The sequence below is a fragment of the Pelobates fuscus genome, chromosome 6 (assembly GCF_036172605.1).
Source record: "Pelobates fuscus isolate aPelFus1 chromosome 6, aPelFus1.pri, whole genome shotgun sequence".
Lineage (NCBI taxonomy): Eukaryota > Metazoa > Chordata > Amphibia > Anura > Pelobatidae > Pelobates > Pelobates fuscus.
The window spans coordinates 271,772,136-271,795,544 of record NC_086322.1 but is presented as its reverse complement, the minus strand read 5'-3'; positions in this window follow the sequence as shown (position 1 = coordinate 271,795,544).

The window sequence follows — 23,409 nt, the reverse complement described above, 5'->3', positions numbered from 1 at the left end:
CCAGAAGATCAGTCAGGTCCTGCTCCTCATCTTCCGAGGCCAGGTCGGAGCTGCATGGTGAGTCAGGGAGTAGGTTCGCCATCTTAGGCCTGCTCGGCTGCGAGAGCATGAGGCCGATATCTCGGTTTTGTCCTCCGTTTGGACCCCGAGCTTTACGGGAGTGCTTCCCCCTGGTTTCTCTCGTTGTGTGGGTCGTTTTATACCTCTGTGGAGGATGTATAACGGTCGGTTTCCCGTTTCGTTGCCGGAGCTCAGAGTGCTTGCGACCGCTCAGCTTGCTGGCTAGCTCCGCCCCCTCATATAAAGTATAATAATTAGAGCACAAGATAAAAACTAAAGTAAACACACTGTGCTGTAAGATCTGATTTACTATGAAACCATTTTATTATGTTGGCTATGTGAGTCATAGCCAAGTGATTTAACTCCTAAATGGCAAAAAATTGAGCAGTGACCTGCAGGACCATGGTCTATACACCAGAACTGCTTCATTAAATGGGCAATATAGGCACCTAGACCACTTCAGCTCATTTAAGTGGTCTGTGTGCAATGTCCCTGTCCCCCTTTTTTGAGAAATTGCAATATTTACATTGCAGAACTAAGACAGCCACAAGAGAGGTTTCCAGGAGTTTACGGGACTTTAGGTACCGCGGACCGTACATGTATGGACTGTAGCTCCACTGATTACTGCACGCAGCATTCATAATGGTGCTGAGAGAGGGATGGGATGATCAGGGCTGCCAACAAAACACACAAATACCTACATAAGCTTCCACACACACAAACACACATACATACATACATACTTGCAGACACACACAAAATATATACTGCTAAATACACACACACACACAGATACACTCTGTCATACACATGCAAATCTAAACACTGCCAAACACTCTTATAAAGACACACATAGAAATACACACTAACTCCTGTCCTTTTGTCCCCTGTTCCCGCCACCCAAATATAGGGTCTTCATCCCATGAGCCTCTACACCTGGGAGTCACAGTGCGGGAAAACGTCCCGCCTTCTTGACTCAGTTACAGACATCCCGCCAAACCAGCCATTGGCCCCAAAGGCCCACACCAATCTCAGGGACCCCCATTATGGTACCTGCCTCGAACAGCCTCTCTTTTGCATGGTCCCTGTGTGAAACCAGGCAAGGGAAGCATCCCCTTTCGGGCTACGAATGCTCCCCCTGGATGGCGTTCGTTTATACGAACGGCAGCCATCTGGGGAAGCACTCATTAATTACTTTCCTTGTGGTTTCACACTTATGTTGCAAGTTGTTAACGTTCTAATTGATTGGCGCTAACTGTCCAATGGGTACCAGGGAACTGGGAACCGAACAAGGTGAGACCCCATCCACGAATGCTCCCCCTGGTTGGCGTTCGTCTATACGAAATGGCGGCCACTCAGGGGCGGCACACGCCGATGGCTTCTCTGGCGGTTTTTGGTTTGACACCTTGTTGTGAAGTGGAACATTATAATCGACGTTTTAAGTGGTTCATTGAGGTAGTCTCCATTCGGGAGGCAAATGAATTCCCTTCGTGGAAGCACTCCCGAATGGGGAGCAGACACAGCACACGAATATACAAGCAACACACATAATAAGGTCAAAACCCACGAATAGCAGCGGTTTTGCCACACCGTGGTTCAGCCAATTGCTGCATGCAGCAATCTTAATGCTGGAGGGGAGGAATGAGGTGATCTGGGCTGCCATCAGAATGCTTACAGTCCCACTGACTGGACCCTCCTGGACACAGTCTCCAAGACACATGCATGTATAACCTTCCACGTACATATACATTGTTTTAATACACACACACTTACAGACATAGTCACAGACACACAAGCACAGCTTCACACTGTGAGACTCATAAAAATAAACAATGTAAGACATGAGGCATTAACAAATACACACTGTGATACAAATACTGCCATACACAAACACTCACACAGATTAAAAAAAACTGCCAGGCATACGTACATATACACAGTGCCAGACACACTCCTGATGGCGGCCCTGGAGATGCCTAATGAAGATGTGAAAGTGAGAGGATGATGCCTATTAGTGATGGGAGAAAGAAGGGGTAATGTTGGGCGAGGGCCCTTCTTTAGGTATCATCCTACTCTTCCTTTACTATTAGTTATCATCCCCTCTTTCTCACATCGCCATCAAACATCACCCCCTCTCTCTACCAGCAACATTAGGCATCACCCCTTCCTCTCGCACCTTTATTTAGCAGCCAATACTCCTTTCCATTGCCATCACAACTCGGTATCTCCCCCTTCAATCTACCAGCGGAGGAGAGACAGCAAGGCTCTGGGAGAATGCTGTAGGTAGTAATGGAAAAGGGTTTATATTAGTGGTTTTACAGGGTGAGGGATGATACCTAATGATGGTGGGAGTGGGAGGGAGTATAATTCCTAATAGAGGTAGAGGGAGGCGAGATGCACTATGGTATTGGGAGAGAGGTGATTCCTAATGGTGGTGGAGGTGATGCCTAGTTATGAAGTGAGAAAAAGGTGGGGTAATGCCTAAAGGTGATGGGAGGGGTTGATGCCTAGTGGTGATGGAGGAGGGTAATTTCTCATGGAGGTGTTCACATCATTACAAGGCATCACCTATTCCCTCTCTCATCACTGTGAGGCATCACCCGCTATCTCCCATCGCCATCAGGCATCCCCATTCTCCATTAGGCATCGCAACAATCCCACTGCCATTGGGATTTACCACTTTCCTAACACTAACATTAGGCTAGCTTCTCTCTGTCCTACAGTTACCAGCATGAGCAGCCATTCCCACCTCCTCTTACCATCTATGTAACCATATAGCAGTCTCCCGCACAGAGTCACGGCTGGCGTCTTCTAAGTTCAAGCAGGCTTTTGTTTGCTCCCCCTGTTGCCTGCTGGATAGTGAGCGCACAGGTGGTTCAGGTGGAGTTAGCTGTTGCACCATGCAAACCTGCAGCCTGTCCTGCGAGCTGTCTCCATTAGTGAATCCAAGGGGGAGCACCAGGACAAATGCTACCCCCCTCCCACACACACACACACACACACACACACACCCGAGAAGCCATCATGCATTTATTGGCTAGGAGGGCCATGACAGGTGTCAGGGACATTTATTGTCTGTCCATCAGCAGGGGCTGACCAATGGAACATCCTCACTGATAGGAACATCCTCACTGACTGCTAACAGCTTGGGACTACCTGCTGCCAATGACATTTATTGTCTGACCGCCAGCAGAAGCTGACCTTGGAACATCCTTCAGTCAGCTCCTGCTGCCAGCCAGACATTCAATGGCATGTTTGGGAACACCTTCCAAGGTCCTCCTTACCCAACGTCACAGATTTCACAAAGTTAGGAGTTCAACCCTCTAGATTAATTTTATGTATTTAAATCAAGTAATTGGACAGTGAATATGAATGCACAACTGAGTCATTTAGCTATCGATCCATACTGTCCCAATGACTATTCACCATAGAGTCTGCAGACTTTCGAGCTTCACTGCAGTAAGAGTTCAACCCCCTGTACTTCAACTGAAATGATAATGTCCCAAAATAATGTGTCAGTGTCTGTTACATATTTTTTACTTTCTCGCTTTACCTGGTGACTTTCTGGGCCGATCCGGGAATCATTTGTAGAAAACCTCAGTAATTGTTATTCTCATTACCTGCTTGGTTATATTGCCTTCTGGTCATAATGTATCGACCTGTTACTTGCACCATATGATGAAAACTTAAATCCCAATAAAAATGTATTTACAAAAACATCCAAGTCCTCCAACCTCAAACATAGGCTATGGACTCCACTACTCCCTCCCAACACCTTCCACCGTAGGTTTTGTTTGGATGTTAAAAAGGTACTAGTTTTAAATGCAGGCTGTTGCAGATTGATGCTGCTTGCTTTACTTCCGGCATTTCTTACTTGTTTGTGAGAAGTCCGGGTACTGTAACTCTGCTCCCCTGATGCTCAGAGTCAATGAGAGCTCTAGAAGAGAAGGCACTGTGCATGCCTCTCTCCTAGGGTGTCCAAGATCTGATGTCCCTATAAAAAGTAAATAGGTGACATCAGAAAGCCCTTCTAGGAGCAGATAGGGCACATCTGAGGTGTAGAATCATAAGGGTCAATTTTTTAAATTGCACCAAGATCTTGACATGCCCAGATGTTCTCTACAGTTTGTCCAAACTGTCATCAGCCAGTGGTAGGGGAAGCTAAAGAACCATTATCATTCCAGAGTCAGATATAATACAGTTTTTTCCTAACTCGTATTTCATTTTTTTTTATTCATAAGTTTATGAGTTTTAAGTCAAACCCTCAGGAAAACCTACCTTCTTCAACACCCGCTCTTGACAGACTGTCTACGTATTCCTACCTCTCCAATTGAGAAACTTTTACTATGTTTCTGTTTGTCTACTTGCAAAATCAAGAACTAAATAAAAAAATCTCAGTAGTCCATAACATTGTGAGCAGTTTGGGGTTTTTTTTTGGCATCAAAAAATGCAAGACGCTGATCCAAGTACTCCGGTGGATGAACCTATACTGCTGTTGGTTGAAGCAGATCAGAGAAGGTTATCGGACGTTAAAAAGGTTGGTAGTCATTATTATTATTATTATTTTATGATTAACTTAGTGTCCAGACCATTTTTCAAGTTTCTTACCATTAAGGACCAGGGCTGTTTTTCCATTTCTGTGGTGTTTGTGTGTAGCTGTAATTTTCCTCTTACTCATTTACTGTACCCACACATATTATATACAGTTTTTCTCGCCATTAAATGTTCTTTCTAAAGATACCATTATTGTCATCATATCATGTAATTTACTATAAGAAATTCTAAAATATGCAGAAAATGTTTTGAAATACACACTTTTTCTAAGTTTGACCCCCAAAATACGCATCTACAACCGCCAAAAAACACCCATGCTAAATAGTTTCTAAATATTGTCCTAAGTTTAGAAATACCCAATGTTAACATGTTCTTAGCTTTTTCTTGCAAGTTATAGGGCTATAAGTACAAGTAGGACATTGCTGTTTTAAAATATATATATTTAAAATGTATCAATAGTGACATTGTAACACTGTTATCTGTCATAAATCCCTGAATCACACCTCACATGTAAATATTTTTTTTAAGTAGACAATATGGGGTATGTCCAGTCTTTTTAGTAGTCGCAGTTAGCATTTATATTTGTTTGTGTGTTAAAAATGCAAAAAAACGATTCTGAATGCTAACTGTGGCCAGTGTTTGTGACTAAGTGGCTAGTACAAAAGACTGAAAATACCCCATACCTTGGGTTGTCTTATTTTGCAAATGGTATGCCATCATGGGGGTAATTCTCATTCCTGGGCTACCATACACTCTCAAAGGCAACATAAAACCAATCTGGCAAATTTCAATCAGAATAAAATTAAAATCGAGCCTTATAATTGACCCTGTAACTTTAAAAAACACTATATCAGTGTTTCAAAACAGTGAAACGTATCACAACAATGATATCATCAGTGAAAGTGCCACTTGTGTGTGAAAAATGAAAAAAAAAACATTACTTTTGCTGACAATATCATCGCTGTGATATGTTGTACTGTTTTGAAACACCTGGTGAGGCTGATATAGTTCGAAAGAAAATCACAGAAAGCCAAGACCTTGCAGTAGCTGTTAGTGATGTGCATTGGCAAAAAATTTGGTTCGGTTCGGCACTTCCGAAATTCGTGACTTCGTCATTTCAGCTCTTTAGTTCGGTTTGGAACTTCTGAAATTCGGGAATTCAGCAATTCGGCACGGTTCGGCACTTCCGAAATTCGGGACTTCCGAAATTCTGCAATTCGGACATTCGCAAGCATCTGAATGTCCGGATTGCCGAAATTCGGCCCGAAACAAATTGCACATGTCTACCTGTACTCCAAGAGAAGACAAATAGTAAAACAAAGGTAGAAATTATATGCTATGACAGGGATTCTTTACTCAAATTCAAATCTATCACACAGGAGCCAAAGTACTTGTCTTAAATCATTAAAATCTACCAAGGTATGCTCATTAGACCTCACCTTCGGCCAGTGGATCCATCACGATGGACCAGCAGGAATTGTACACCTCTATCTGCAAATTTCTGCCACCCTGCTAATTAATGGTAATTAATGGTAATTACAGGCTGCCACCTGGAATGGGCCAAATGCCGTCTCAGCAAGCTCATGGTAAAGAACCTCGCAAAATCCTTCAACTAGATGAGAACGTTAAACAGCAGAAATCGGAAAAGGTTTGGAAACCTCCTATGAAAAGGACAAATGAAGATCCCAATAGTGTCAAGGTTCAAAAATTGTTCCACAAAGTTCGCAGTATTCTAAATAAGATCACTCCACAGACATTTCAGCAGTTAATCAAACAGGTGATGGACCTTTTTTTATAGACACAGAGTATCAACTGAAAGGTGTTGTAGAAGTCATATTTGAAAAAGCAATAGCAGAGCCACATTTTGCAGTTGATTACGCCAACATGTGCAACTGGCTAATGATGCTTGAGGTCCCAACAGAAGACAACCATGAAGTCTGCAGTACGTTCCGTAGACTGCTAATAAGGCTCTGCCAGAAGGAGTTCGAGAGAGGTGAAAATGGGAGTGAAAGAATTGAAAAACTGTAAAAGCAACTGGATGCAGCAACGTCACCTAAGAAAAGACCAGACTAAAGGAGAAATTGTTGATGCCTGTAATAAAGCACCCAGGCGATACCAAGGGAACATTAAATTTATTGGGGAGCTACTTAAATTAAAATGGCTCTCAGAAGACACTATGAAACACTGTCTTATGAAACTACTGAACAGGAACAGTGAGGAGTGCGCTTGCCTTTTGCTCACTACAATTGGAAAATCCTTGGAAAATGGACAGTGTCGCTTGGACAACTATATCAGCAAGATTGACATCTTTATTAAAAACCGGAAACCGTCTTCGCGGATTTGATTTTTGGTGCAGGATGTGCTGGATTTGAGAAGAAATAACTGGGCATGTGCATGGGGGAAATTTTCGGTTCAGTTAGGCATTCCGAAATTCAGGACTTCGGCACTTCAACACTCTGGAACTTCGGCACTTAGGAACTTTGGCATTTCGTAATTTCGTCACTTCGGGAATTCTCTTGCAGCCGCTTAGTAGATAACTCCCTAATTCCCATGGTATTAGGGAGTTATCTACCAAAAGGCTGAAAGACCTAAATTGGTCTTTCAGACAAATTTACTAAGTAAATATTACTTAGTATTAGTACATTTTGCCCCTACTTGCTATACCGTGATTAGGGGCATGTCTATTAAACAGTGAGCAGCCTGTGTCACTGTTTAATAGACATGCCCCTACTCGCGGTATAGCGAGTAGGGGCATAATTTACTAATACTAAGTAATCTTTACTTAGTATTAGTAAATTTGGCTGAAAGACCAATTTAGGTCTTTCAGCCTTTTAGTAGATAGCTCCCTAATACCGTGGCAATTAGGGAGTTATCTACTTATTCATTCATGTCATTACATTGACTGGCTAAGCAACTTACATTTTATATGAATGTATGTTACTTGATTGTTGTAAGTGTTGCAAAGGTTTACAGCTGAATCCTGGATACGTTTGTATACTTTTTATTTAATTATTAATTATTGTATACAGTGTAATATTCTTCATTCTTCCACTGGGTAAGTATATTAGTTCTTAGGCAATACTGTGCTTCGGAACTTCGGCACTCCGACACTTCGGAAATTCAGTAATTTCGGAACTTCGACAATTCATCTGTTCGGACATTCGGAAGTACCCGAATGTCCGAATTTCCAGAAATTCGTCCGAATTCGCATTCGGACCAAAACGAATTGCACACGTCTAGTACCTCGATATAAACACCAGGGACAAAAAAAAACAATAGATCAGATCCACAAAGAGGTAGAACTGGCATCTAGAAGAAAAGTGCAGTGTACACCAAAAAAAACCCGCACTACTCATTGCAAGTAGGGATGTGCATGGGCAACAAATTCAGTTCGCTTCGGCACTTTCGAACTTTGGCAATTCGTCACTTCCTGAAATTCTGGACTTCATAGCTTCGGCACTTTGGCACTTAGAGTTGGGTTAGGAGTAGAGTTAGGAGTAGGGGTAGGGTTAGGAGTAGGGCTAGGGTTAGGAGTTGGGTTAGGAGTAGAGTTGGGTTAGGAGTAGGGATAAGAGCAGGGTTAGGTTAGGGTAGGGTTAGAAGTAGGGTTAGGGGTAGGGTTAAGAGCAGGGTTAGGGTTAGGTTAGGGTTGGGTTAGGAGTAGGGTTAGGGGTAGGGTTAAGAGCAGGGTTAGCGTTAGGTTAGGAGTAGGGCTAGGAGTAGGGTTAGGGTTGGGTTAGGAGTAGAGTTAGGAGTAGGGTTAGGATTAGGGTTGAGTTAGGAGTAGGGTTAGGGTTAGGAGTAGGGCTAGGGTTATGAGTAGGGTTAGGGTTGGAAGTAGGGTTAGAAGTAGGCTTAGGAGTAGTGTTAAGAGCAGGGTTAAGGTTAGGTTAGGGTTGGGTTAGGAGTAGAGTTAGGAGTAGGGTTAGGGGTAGGGTTAGAGTTAGGGTTAATAGTAGGGTTATGGTTAGATTAGGAGTAGGGTTAGGAGTAGGGTTAGGGGTAAGTAAGAGTTAGGGGTAGAGGTAGGTTAGGGGTAGAGGTACCTCCACCCTATCCCTACCCCTACTCCTAACCCAACCCTTACCCTACTCCCTACCCTAACCCTACTCCTAGCTCTAACCTTACCCCTATCACTACTCCTAACGCTACCCCTAACCCTACCCCAACCCCTATCCCTAACTTTACCCCAACCCCAATACTACCCATACCCGTTTTGCCACTTTTCCGAAGTCCGAAGCACTTCAACACTTCTGTAATTCGGCACTTTGGCAATTCGGTTCGGGTCTTCCGAAATCCGGCACTTCGGACATTCGGAAGCATCCAAATGTCCGAAATTCTTCCGAATTTTCATTCGGACCGAACCAAATTGCACATGTCTTATTGTAAGGACACATGGATATACACAACATACGCACAGGGACAAGCCTGCAGAGTCATTCACATAAATACATTAAAAATCATTCAGACAGTGACACCAACTTTTATGCAAAAAGAAACACATATGCACAAGCACAAACATTTATTCAAAGACAAATTCAGACAATCATGCAGAGACAAACACATCCAGTCATATACTGCTTATCGGCAGCTTTAACAATTGAGCAAACAAAATATTTATTCAGAAAAAAAGGCACGCCCATGTTATGAAACAAACACATTAATAGTGGCATAAAAACATGATATAAAATTGCACTTGGTAGTTTCATCATTGCCAAATAAAATACACAGTGAAACTCACATTAACAACATGCATGGTTCACTGGCCTGAACCTGCAAGAATCACACTATTGTTTTTGTAGACACATATATTTTGTATATTGTAAATTTTTTTTATTTTTTTTTATTCTTTATTTTTGCATACGATAGGTAAGGCAAGAGGAATACAACTGTGTGGCTTGCGCAGAAGCCGAAATACAAAGAATAATAGTGTAACCATAACGATTAACATCAGCACACCCGACAAGCCACTCTATACTTCCTACTTCACTTGCCTCCCATCGAGGATTTTTAATTTTTTAATTCTTTATTTTTACCCAAAATATGAGCAGCAAGATTTTAGTAATGTTTAGGTTAGCGCAGAAGCCCTCTTTGAAGAGAATCTTACAGTGATGTAGTGTACAAGAGTACATATAAATAAGCCTCTCTTTGGTTTCTTCGTTCTTCGCCACCTATCTAGGGTTTTATAATTATTCCAGGCTATGCAGCTGAATATGGAGCTCTAACTCTGTATGCGCCAGGTCTACCTTTAAGCATCCTCGTTTCTCCGTTTGTTGAAACATGCCCGGGAGACAGATAAAATAATATACGAAAAGAAAAAGGAAAAATACTAAGAAGAATGAGACGTAAAAAGGAAATATACCCCTATATACTAATGGGCCGAAGCCCATACAGGCCAGATCAAGGCCTGAAATAGGACTGAATTAGGAGAAAAAAGAAAAGACTAGGAGAAGAAGAATAGGGAGAGAAGGAAAAAGAGATAAAGCAGGTGTAGGCAGGGAAAGAAAAAAGAGGGGGGGGGCCTGGGGAGGGCCGGTCAAGGTCAACAGAGTCCAGGACACCGTCAGTATCCCACGGCCCTGGCACCTAGTTATTCACTCGTTCGTATCCCTTCAGTCGCTACTGGAGCCCACCAGACTGTTATCCCAAGGTTCCCAGGTCCTCTGGAAAGATATAGCCATCCCCTTCAATCTCGCGGTCAGGTCATCCATGACTCTGCTTTCCCGTATCCTGGATATAACCCCTCGGAACTCTGGTCCCTCGGGTGAGAGCCATGCTGTAGCTATCGCTCTGCGCGCACTTAGAGTGATCGTGTGTACCAGTTTCTGTTCTCTCTTCGTCCATCCCTCGATGGACCTGTTGAGTAGGTAGATCCACGGGTTCATGACCAAAGGCTTACCGAACGTTTGTTTCAGCAGACCTTCTACTGATTTCCAAAAGCCTTGTATTTTGGGGCATTCCCACCACATGTGGATGTAAGTGCCTCTTAATCCGCATCCCCTCCAACAGTCGTCTGTATCTACTTTCCGCATTTTGTGTAGGGTCACCGGTGTAGAATACCATCTGAACATGGTCTTCCATGCCTGTTCTTGCATCGTAACACAGATGGAGACGTTTCTGTTTGCTTCCCATATCTCCTGCCACTCTATGCCCTCCAATTCCTCCCCCAAGTCTGCTTCCCATTTATCAGTGTATTTCAATCTGCCCCATTCCTTAGTTTCAGTGCTAAGGTGAGCGTATAGGATCGTGATCATGCCCTTGGGTGTGTTACCCTCTAGACATAATCTTTCGTAGAAAGACAGCTTACACTGGGCTGCTGCTTTAATGCAAGGTCTCCTAGCGAAGTCTCATATCTGGATATAGCGAAAAAAGTCCGCTGGGGTCAAGTGGTTACCTTGCTGAAGTTCTTCGAATTGTATAAGTTCCCAGTTTTTATATAGTTGGTGGATACGTTCTAATCCAGTCTTTTCAATGTTTCGGAAGTTTCTAGGGGACATCCCAGGAGGGAAGTCTCTGTTCCAGAGTATCGGAGCCATAGGGGGAGGGGGATGAAGTAAGCCCATATTTGACGCTGTTAGCATCCCATAGGGAAAGGGAATTAAATATGGCCGGGCATGTTACCCTTATCATCGGCCTTTTGTCCTTCGGGACCCATAAGGTAAACTGGGGGACATCTAGACCCACCATCATGGATTCTATCTCCACCCACCTTCTTTCCCCCATTGGGGAGTGCCACATGGCCACCTGGGTTAGCTGGGCTGCCAGGTGATAGAAGTACAGGTTCGGCAACCCTAGTCCCCCTCTATCCTTTCTCCTATATAAGACTTGTCTGGCTATCCTATGTCTCTTATTTTGCCAGACAAAATCGCCTATCGCCCTCTGTAACGGCACCAGTTGAGATTTCGTGATTCGTACTGGCAAAGCCTGAAACAGGAATAGGAGACGGGGTAGAATGTTCATTTTCACAGAGTTAATACGCCCTATCCAGGAGATAGGGTTATCCGTCCACTTGTCTAGGTCCCCTATCAGTGTCCGTAACATGGGTTCATAGTTTTCTGCGTATAGCCTTCCGGGGTCTGCCGTTAGGTTAACGCCTAGATATTTTAAGGAGTTCGATTCCATCCGAATTTGATACTTTTCCTTTATCAGGGAGATATCAGCTTCCGGTAACCCTATTGACATTGCACTGGATTTCTGGATATTCGCCCTGTACCCGGATAGTTCCCCATAGACACGTATCTCTTCCTGTAATGCAAACAAGGACTCGATCGGGTTTGTGACTGTCAGAAGGACGTCATCGGCATAGGCGGAGACTGTGAACTCCTTATCCCCTACTCTGACCCCTCTAATATTCGGACATTTACGTATTGCCTGTAGTAAGGGTTCTAGTGCCAGCACGAATAGTAGGGGAGAGAGAGGGCACCCCTGCCTGGTTCCGTTATGCAGCTGAAACGGGTGTAGTGGGGCTCCCGTAATCTGTATCTGTGCCCGTACGTTATGATACATCGCTTTGGTGACTTGTATGTATTCTTCTGGGAAGCCAAGATGTTCCAATACTGAGAACAAGAATCGCCATCTGACCCTATCAAAGGCCTTCTCAGCGTCAATGGAGACCACTAGAGAAGGAACTCCGGTGGCCACTTGTTTCCAAATAAGGTCGACGTTCCGCCTGGTGTTCTCGAACAATTGCCGTCCTGGAATGAATCCGACTTGGTCCGCATGTATAAGAGAGTTCAGAAGCGGAGTCAACCTTTCCGCCTGTATCTTTGCCAATATTTTCAGGTCATGGTTTATTAACGATATGGGTCTGTAGTTTTCAGGTTGGAGCGGGTCCCTCTCAGGCTTGGGCAGTAACACAATAGTGGCTAGTGCCATCTCAGGGCCTAGACGTTCCCCCTGTCTTAAGCGATTGAATAGTGCAGTCAAGTGAGGGACAAGCTCCTCTCTGAAGGTCTTGTAGTATGACCCGTCGAAGCCATCCGGTCGCGGCGCTTTGTTACCCTTCAGGCTCGAGATAGCGCTATCAACTTCTTTCTCGCTGATCTCCACCGCTAGGTTAGCCGCTGCCTCTCCGGTCAGTTTGGTCAGATCGAGGTCTTCCAGATAGCGCAAGATGTCGCCCTCCCCCTGCTCCCCCCGGGTGTTATCACCTGGAGTATGATTGTATAGATGTTCGTAGAATTTCTCGAAAACCTGCGCGATTTCCGCCGGATTAGTTTTAGTCGTGCCGTCCGGGTGTCTAATGGCCGTGATGTGGGGCCGGGTTTGTCTAGGCCGTAGCGTTCTAGCCAGCAGGGTGTCCATTTTGTTGGCTTTGTCAAAGAACGTGCGTTTCGACCACGCCATAGATCTGGCCGTATCGTCCAGCAGTAGGGTACGTATGTTCCTCCTAACCGCCCCCAGCTGTTCGTATGTCGTAACATCCGGCGCGGATTGGTGTTTCTGCTCTAGATTCCTCAGTTGTTTCAGTAGAGTGTCGAGTTGATGATGCTTCAGTTTCTTCTTCCTTGTGGCCAATTTAATGAGATTCCCCCGAATCACTGCTTTATGCGCCGCCCATACTGTACTAACGCTCACGTCTGGGGTGGTATTTGTGACAAAGTATTCTAAAATGTCCTTCCGAATCTGTTCCATTATCCCGGTGTCCCTCAATAGAGATGCGTTTAGTCTCCAGGTCCAAGGGCTCGCTATACATAGGTTTCCAAGTGTAATGGAGACATCCGCGTGGTCCGACCATGATATATTACCAACCTCCGATCGAACTATCCTGGACAACCCCGTTGCATTGACCAGGAACAAGTCTATCCTGGAATAGGTGCCATGGGGGGCCGAGTAGAACGTGTAATCCCGATCCATTGGGTGTTGTGCCCTCCAGACGTCTACTAATCCTGTACCTGCAATAAATTTTTTCAGTATCCGGTCTTGTCCTCCCATCCCCTGTGACCTCGGGCCTCCGACTCTCGAGCTCCTGTCCGCAGCCGGGCATGGGGTGGCATTAAAATCCCCCCCCATGAGAATCAGTCCATGAGGCAGTGCGGCAATCTTGCCTCTAATCACATCCCAAAAGGCGGCGTCCGGCTGGTTCGGTGCGTAAATATTAATTAGATGTACGCAGTGTGAGTGCAAAGTGCCAGAAACAAATAGATAGCGTCCCTCCGGGTCGGCATCTTGAGTTGACATCTGAAAGGGGCAAGTACGTTTAATGACAATGGCCACTCCATTAAGTTTACGACGTGATCTAGCTTCGAATGAACCCGTGAATGTATGGTCCCGAAGTCTAAAGGCGGCCTGTTTAGGGAGGTGTGTCTCTTGTAAGTAGGCTATTTCCGAGGTCATCCTCCTTAACTCCTTGAAGAGGAGGCGCCGCTTCTTGGGGGCGTTCAAGCCCTTAACATTCAACGTGGTGATCTTGAGCTCCATCATGGAGTATGTTTAGTACTACAATGCTACTGATTCTCTGTATACGACTGGTGAGTTGCAGCCGCGCCCCAGGGCTCTCACAAGGTACCAACCCCCCGAACGCCACCCCCGAGAGAAGGAGAATGGGAGAAAAAGAGAGAGAAAAAGATAGGGAAGGAGGAGAAGAGAAAAAAGATAATGGCATCTGGACTGAGCCGGATGCAACAGTGATTCTGGACTCACTAATCGCCAGAATGTAGTGGGTAGCGCTTGCCCACGTCTCCGCCACGCTCAACGCAAGGAGGAAACTGAGGATCCCCAAAGCTCCTACTCCTACGCGCGCATCGAATACGGTTTTGACCTCTAGGCTTCAAGGAGCAAATCCCCATCCCCTCCGACATGACTATTCTCTACTGCGACAGTTGCTTAGTAAATTCCGGGGAACTTAAGCTCATAGACCCTACTCCCCATAGGGGGAAAGTAGGGGGATATGGAGGTGAGGCGGCTTTCCAGGCTCCACATCCACTCCCGCGCCTCTATACTCGGTCCCACCTCACACCTATGGGGGCCCCTAAAACTCATACTAGGCAGGTGGTGCGTTAAAGCGAGTAAGGCCGTCTAGGGTCGTAATCTTGTGCTTCATCAGATATAACAGTAACAGTGACCATATGCATGGCTTGAGTATATTCAAACCAATCCTCTGTCATTAATACAAAAATGGAAGGTATAACATAACCCGATAAACTCGGTGAAACAGATATCAAAATGATTTATCACAAGGCAACCTTTTCGTTAGAACACATATTACCCAATTCGGGGCAGTGTCCCTATACCATTTTGAGGCAGCCAAGAACAGTGCCGTCTACCTTAATAGGGGTCCCAACAACTAGCATGTGCGCCAGGTTCCCAGTCCCGCTATGCTTGACCTCTGCCAGGGCTGTCGTGAGTGCGCAGGTGTCCCGCCTCCCAGTGGCCTCCCTTGGCAACCACCCCACTCGTCTGAGGGCATCCCAAATCTCCCTTAAGAAACCAAAGGTGCTCCCGCTCAGGGCCGGGCAATAGGGCCTTTAGCATCAGACGTTGGGATTAGGGGTATCTCGGAATCTAACTTGGAAATTATGGGTAGTGACATAAGGTTAACGCCCATATTGGGTGATATATTATAGGTTTCAACTCCCCTTTGACCCTGTAAGTGCTAAGGCTATGTGTATTTTGGAGCATGGGCAGGTCAGGGTTCTAATGCTTGGCCTATCTGGGATGTGGTGAATTGTAGTGTCAACTAGATTCGCACATGCCCGTACAACCATAATTCCGAAACAGTCGTGTGTTATCCCCCCGCCAACGGAAGGTGTTATCTGTGGGCGCCCCTCCCACCCCCCCCTGCCAACAAAGCAACAGCATAACGTAGTGTTTGGTGTTCATATAAACAGCTTATGAAGTATAGCAGGATTGCTCATCCCTTCCCTGTCTGCTGTACCTCTGGCAACAGTCGTAATAGCGCTGTAAATCATGTTTATTTACATTATACATCTTTTATATTTTTATTTTATTTTTATATATTTTTATGCTTTTAGAGTTTCGTAGACTGCTTTATTCGTTTTTACGTATGTTTTTTTTTTTTTTTTTTTTGTAGTTTTTGTGTTTGTCACTTTAAATTTTTTTATTTTTTTTTAATTATTTTTTTTTTATTTTGTATTATTATTATTTTCTCCCCCCCTCACATGTTTCGTTTTTATGTGTGTTTTAAGGGTCGCCTTACAATGTTAACAAAGCTTAAAAACCCTGCGGGTATGCTAGGGTCCCATTCCACTCGGCCGTACTATTAACTATTAACTATAAGCTCCCAATCAAGGTGGGCAGAAGGTCACGTAAAGGCCATGGCTAACATACGGACCGCATCCCATGGGGGTCCCATATACAAACCCGGGTATAAGAAAAGCAAAAACAATAACAAAAAACTGCATAACAATGTCAATGGTAGGCAAAAGTCCCACTTGGGGGGTCAGTCCACATGTAACCCCATGGCTCGTGGTAGAGTGTCGGTACCCAGACTGGGCGAACCAAAACTCGGGCAGTTTGGGCGGTATCCCCCCCGGCCCCCCCCACCCCAAATGATCACCACTCCAACGGTGCCACTGCGGCCTGAGCAAGACCCCGAATAAAGGCAGAATATTACCTTAGTCCGATTGCAACCCATGAGTATAAGGAGCGGAGGCGTCCACCTAGGCCTTCATGGCCAGTAGCCCCTGTATTCGGATTTTACAAGGAGCGTTACTGAGTAAAATCGAGTCGTGTATAGGTTATGGCCCGGGGCTGGATCAGGAGCACCCCTCAACATATCCCCCTCCCAATAAGACATAGCCATCCCCCGGACACCCCTGGGCGCGATACCCCCTGGAGAGAGTGGCATTCTGCGGCCCTATAATACGATACCCTCCGCAATTAGTTGTGTCCTCTCGGTCCTGACTCGCGCCACTCCGTCTGCAGCTGGGGAAGGCCCTCCGGATACATCGCTACGTTGGGGAGGTCGGGTGGCGGCTGGACGCCCAAACCACGGAGCAGTCGATGCGGATCACCTCCCGGGGCCAGGATGTGCGCCCTGTCCCCACGGAACACCATCAATTTGAAGGGAAAGCCCCAAGCGTATTTGATGCCGGCTCCTCTCAAGGCGTCAGTGATGGGGCGCCAGTCTCTCCTTCGTTGCAGTGTGGAGGGCGCCAGATCGTGGTAAAGGGATATCACTCCTGTAATGCAGGAATCGGAGAATTACGTCTCTCGGGGCAGTTGTATCGTTCCTTTGGCTTCTCAGGGCCCTGTGTGCCCTTTCAATGTGCCAATGTTCCTCTGGTATATTCGGAAGTAACGGTTTGAGGATGGTGAGTACAAGCCCTTGCAGGTCGTCATCTGGGCCCTCAGGTAAGCCTCGTAGGCGGAGGTTATTTGTGTCGGTGGGTCCTAAAGTTGGAACCCCTCTCAACTGGTAGAAATACACCTCAATGGACACTCCAGAGGTGTCCTGGGGCTTAACCCCTATTTACGAGACAACAAAAAATACATGCATAAGTGCATTCACACAGACTCAAATACAAACAACAAAAAATACTCTGACCATCTGGATAAAATACCCAGATGTAGGGAGTATGTTCTGGAATAATAGAATTGAGATCCTCAAAATGATTACAATTACCACCAATTTTGGTTCATCTATGCTACACTACTATTTACTCTTAGATTATTGTAATTATTTTGAGGATCTCAATTCTATTATTCCAGAACATACTCCCTACATCTGGGTATTTTATCATGTTTGTATTTAAGTCTGTGTGAATGCACTTGTGCATGTCTGGATGACTACATGTGCTTTTTTTGTATATAGTGTCAGTGTGAATGCATATGTGACAGGTGACAGAGTGTGTGCGGGAAAAGGTGACAGGTGGAAGAGTGTGGGAGGTTGTGACAGGTGGCAGATTGAGGGGGTACCTGGTGGCAGAGTGAGGGAGGGGTTGAGTGGTGGCAGAGTGAGTGGGAGACACAGTGAGGGGGGTGACTGGTGACAGAGTGAGGGAGTGGGTGACTAGTGACAGAGGGAGGGAGAGGGGGTGACTAGTGACAGATTGAGAGAATGGGTGACTAGTGGCAGAGTGAGGGAGGGAAGAGATGACTAGTGGCAAAGTGAGGGAGGGAAGGGATGACTGGTGACAGAATGAGGGGATGACTGGTGACAGAGTGAGGGGATGACTGGTGACAGAGTGATGGGATGACTGGTGACAGAGTGAGGGAGGGGGTGACTGTCACTAGTCACCCCATCCCTCTCTCTGTCACTAGTCACTCCGTCCCTAACTCTGTCACTGTGTCACCCGCTCTGTCACTAGTCACCCCCTCCCTCACTAGTCACCCCCTCACTCTGTCACTAGTCACCCCCTCACTCTGTCACTGTGTCACCCCCTCCCTCCCTCTGTCACTAGTCACTCCCTCCCTAACTCTGTCACTGTGAGGGAAGGAAGGGGTGACTGGTGACAGAGTGAGGGAAGGGATGCCTGGTGACAGAGTGAGGGAAGGAAGGGATGACTGGTGACATAGTGAGAGAGGGGGTGACTAGTGACAGAGTGAGGGAGGGAGTGGGTGACTAGTGACAGAGTGAGGAAGGGGGTGACTAGTGACAGAGTGAGGGAGGGAATGGGTGACACAGTGACAGAGGGAGAGGGTGACTATTAACAGAGTGCGGCAGTGGGTGACTAGTGACAGAGGGAGGGGTGACACAGTGACAGAGTGAGGGAGATGGTGACTAGTGACAGAGTGAGGGAGGTGGTGACTGTCACTAGTCACCCCATCCCTCCCTCTGTCACTAGTCACCCACTCCCGCACTCTGTCACTAGTCACCCCCTCCCTCTGTCACTGTGTCACCCATTCCCTCCCTCACTCTGTGTCCCTCACGCTAGTCACCCCTTCCCTCCCTTACTCTGTCACTAGTCACCCCCTCCCTCCCTCTGTCACTAGTCACTCCTTCCTTAACTCTGTCACTAGTCATCCCCTCCCTCACTCTGTCACTAGAGTGAGTGGGTGACTAGTGACAGAGTGAGAGAGGGGATGACTAGTGACAGAGTGAGGGAGGGGGTGACTAGTGACAGAGTGAGGCAGGGGATGACTAGTGACAGAGTGAGGGAGGGGATGACTAATGACAGAGGGAGGGAGGGGGTGACACAGTGACAGAGTGAGGGAGGTAGTGACACAGTGAGGGAGGGGGTGACATGGTGACAGAGGGAGGACGTGACTAGTGACAGAGAGAGACTAGTGACAGAGGGAGGGGTGACTAGTGACAGAGGGTGGGGGTGACACAGTGACAGAGGGAGGAAGGGGTGACTAGTGACAGAGGGCGGGTGGGGGTGACATAGTGACAGAGGGAGGGAGGGGGTGACAGACTTAGGGAGGAAGTGACTAGTGACAGAGGGAGGGGTGACTCGTGACAGAGTGAGGGAGGGGGTGACTAGTGACAGAGTGAGGGAGGGGGTGACTAGTGACAGAGGGAGGATGACTAGTGACTGAGGTGACAAGTGACACAGAGGGAGGGGGTGACTAGGGACACATTGAGGGAGGGTGACTAGTGACACAGTGAGGGGGTTACTAGTGACACAGTGAGGGGGTGACTAGTGACACAGTGGGGGGTGACTAGTGACACAGTGAGGGGGGGTGACTAGTGACGGGGGGTGACTAGTGACAGGGAGGGGTGACTAGTGACAGGGAGGGGTGACTAGTGACACAGTGGGGGGTGACTAGTGACACAGTGGGGGGGGGACTAGTGACACAGGGTGGTGACTAGTGACAGGGGGAGTGACTAATGACACAGGGGGGGTGACTAGTGACAGGGGGGTGAGTAGTGACACAGGGGGGGTGAGTAGTGACACAGGGGGTGAGTAGTGACAGGAGGGGTGACTAGTGACGGGGGAGTGACTAGTGACGGGGGGGTGAGTAGTGACGGGGAGGTGATTAGGGACACAGTGGGAGGGGGGTGAATAGTGACACAGTGAAGGGGTGACTAGTGACACAGTGGGGGGGTGACTAGTGACACAGTGAGGGGGGGTGACTAGTGACACAGTGGGGGGGTGACTAGTGACACAGTGAGGTGGGTGACTAGTGACACGGGGGGTGACGAGTGACACAGTGGGGGTGACTAGTGACACAGTGGGGGGTGACTAGTGACACAGTGAGGGGGGGTGACTAGTGACGGGGGGTGACTAGTGACAGGGAGGGGTGACTAGTGACAGGGAGGGGTGACTAGTGACACAGTGGGGGGTGACTAGTGACACAGTGGGGGGGACTAGTGACACAGGGTGGTGACTAGTGACAGGGGGAGTGACTAATGACACGGGGGGGTGACTAGTGACAGGGCGGTGAGTAGTGACACAGGGGGGGTGAGTAGTGACACAGGGGGTGAGTAGTGACAGGAGGGGTGACTAGTGACGGGGGAGTGACTAGTGACGGGGGGGTGAGTAGTGACGGGGAGGTGATTAGGGACACAGTGGGAGGGGGGTGAATAGTGACACAGTGAAGGGGTGACTAGTGACACAGTGGGGGGGTGACTAGTGACACAGTGAGGGGGGGTGACTAGTGACACAGTGAGGTGGGTGACTAGTGACACGGGGGGTGACGAGTGACACAGTGGGGGTGAGTAGTGACACAGTGGGGGGGTGAGTAGTGACACAGGGGGGTGAGTAGTGACACGGGGGTGAGTAGTGACACAGGGGGGGTGAGTAGTGACACAGGGGGGTGACTAGTGACGGGGGGGTGACTAGTGACACAGGGGGGTGACTAGTGACAGGGAGGGGTGACTAGTGACACAGGGGGTGACTAGTGACACGGGGGGGACTAGAGACAGGGGGGTGACTAGTGACACGGGGGGGTGACTAGTGACACGGGGGGGTGACTAGTGATACAGGGGGGGTGAGTAGTGACAGAGGGGGGGTGACTAGTGACAGAGGGGGGTGACTAGTGACAGGGGGGGTGAGTAGTGACAGGGGGGGGGGGTGATTAGGGACACAGTGGGAGAGGGGAAGGGTGATTAGTGCCTGCCATTCTCTCTGCTTCCTCTTGTCTCCCAGACTGCTGCTCCTTCCCCTGCTGATTGGGCTCTGTTTGAGAGGAGTAAACAGGAAGTGATGTCACTTCCTGTTCCCTCCCATCACACAGAGCCACGAGGGACACGAGAAGGAGACCTGGCAGAGAGGAGGTGAAGATGCCTGGTCTCCTTTGAGGATGGGGGAGGGGGGCGGGTGACATGTAGAGCGGTAGGTTGTGGGGCCCTGCACTCCATCAGGGGCCCCACAACCTATCGATGAAATTGTTTTATTTTTGTTGCCGTTCCAGTTGGAGAGATCTCTGATCTCTCTAGCTGGAGCATGGCTGTGCGGCCGGGCCCTCGGTCCATGACCGATGTGCGCGAGTGGTCAGTCCGCCCCTGGTTGCTTCTAAGTGTGTGTGGTTGGAGATATTCTGGAGCTAAGAGTTTCCTTTTTAACTGTTACAGGTAAGATTCATCTGTAGGAAAAGGTTACTGATTGCACAAGGTTTGATTTCCTGTTGGTAATTATAAGGCATTCAATTAGTTTGCTACTTGCTATTGATTGCTGTTTAAATTAGCTATTGTTTGCAAATAAGCAGAGGCCTACCCAGGTGTTAAACATTCCTAGTGGGAGGTGATTTTAGGAGTATATAAGGGTTGTTGTCATTAGCTTGGCTAATATAGCTTGGTTGCTTCATCTAAGTGTTGCTTCTAAGTGTGTGTGGTTGGAGATATTCTGGAGAGTTTTACAGAAGCCTCAACTGTCTAAGATTTGTGCCAAGAGTTTTCTTTTTTACTGTTACAGGTAAGATTCATCTGTAGGAAAAGGTTACTGATTGCACAAGGTTTGATTTCCTGTTGGTAATTATAAGGCATTTGATTTGATTAGTTAGCTACTTGCTATTGATTGCTGTTTAAATTAGCTATTGTTTGCAAATAAGCAGAGGCCTACCCAGGTGTTAAACATTCCTAGTGGGTGGTGATTTTAGGAGTATATAAGGGTTGTTGTCATTAGCTTGGCTAATATAGCTTGGTTGCTTCATCTAAGTGTTGCTTCTAAGTGTGTGGTTGGAGATATTCTGGAGAGTGTTGCTTCTAAGTGTGTGGTTGGAGATATTCTGGAGAGTGTTGCTTCTAAGTGTGTGTGGTTGGAGATATTCTGGAGAGTGTTGCTTCTAAGTGTGTGTGGTTGGAGATATTCTGGAGAGTGTTGCTTCTAAGTGTGTGGTTGGAGATATTCTGGAGAGTGTTGCTTCTAAGTGTGTGGTTGGAGATATTCTGGATAGTGTTGCTTCTAAGTGTGTGTGGTTGGAGATATTCTGGAGATAAACTGGAGGTAATCTGAGTTATTCAGGAGGATAAATAAAAAGGTAAAATTTGTTTGATTTAAATTATTCACCTCGTTGGAATGGCAGACTTAGTTCAGTGTAATAGTTGCTATGCATTTGTTTCACGTTCCACTTTTTGGAGGTTTGGTTGTTGTCTAATCTGTAGACAGTTTTCTATCTTGCGGCAGGAGATTGTATTTTAGAGTCCTAACCTCAACATCTGAGGAAAGGGATTTAGGGGTGATTATTTCTGATGACTTAAAGGTAGTGTCAGGGTACCTGTGGTCTCTACCTCCGAAAGAGGTAGAGACTTAGCTGTTCCTCCATCCAGACGGTCTGATGGCTCCCTTCCCCGCGGTCTATCCGGTCATGCTAGGCCGGCCGCGAGGGAGTGACTGCCTTTTACAGCATCTAGGCAGGAAGTAGTCATCAGGACACTCCCCCGGAACGACCTGTCAGTCAATTGCTGCAGGACCAATCAAGACGCCTCGGAGGCGTGGTTACTGCTCTGAACAGGGTATTTAACAGAGCTTCTTTCATTAGCTCATTGCCCTGTCGTGGTTCTAGCTTGTTCTAGTCACTCAGTGCTTGTGTATTCTATTATCCCTTTTGGTTTTGACCCGGCTTGTTTACCTTACTCTGCTTATCTCTGTTACCCTTGATTCGGCTTGTCTCTCGCTTACCTGTCTTCTGTTACCCTCGACCTCGGCTTGTCTTTGACCATTCTATACTGTACTACTTACGTTAGTCCGGCCATTCTAAGGTCCGGTATACGTATCTGGCTACTGTTTGTACTCTGCGTGTTGGATCCCTGTCCCGATCCTGACATTACGACAGGGCCAATGGATCCTGCAAGTACAAACAGTAAGCTGGCTGCTCCTGATCCTAGGTTTGAAGCCATGGATCACAGAATGGATCAGATGGCGCTTGCGCTACAGGCTCTATTAGCTTGTGCCAATAACCCACCAGAGGAGATACGTAATACCCCTGTTTCTCCTGTCGGTTCAGGTCTAGAGGTAGCCACAGTGGGTGCTTCTTCTCACATTACCCCCCCAGTACGCTATGGTGGGGCTCCTGAGAAGTGTCGTGGTTTTTTAAACCAAATTAGTATCCACTTTGAATTGCAACCTCGCTCTTATCCTACAGATAGGGCAAAAGTAGGATTTATTATCAGCCAACTCATTGAGAAAGCTCTGAGATGGGCCAACCCACTATGGGAGAACGATAACCCATTAGTTTATAACTATAACGCATTTGTAGCTGCTTTTAGAAGAACATTTGACCCTCCAGGTAGAAAGGTTAATGCAGCCAGATTACTGTTGCGCCTGAGACAGGAGAACCGAACACTGGTGGATTATGCACTAGAGTTCAGGTCTCTGGCGGCAGAAATCAAGTGGAATGAGCAGGCGTATATGGATGTATTTTTGAATGGCCTATCTGATGTAATCCTTGATGAGGTTGCTACCAGAGAACTCCCTGAGAATTTAGAGGATTTAATTTCGTTCATCTCTC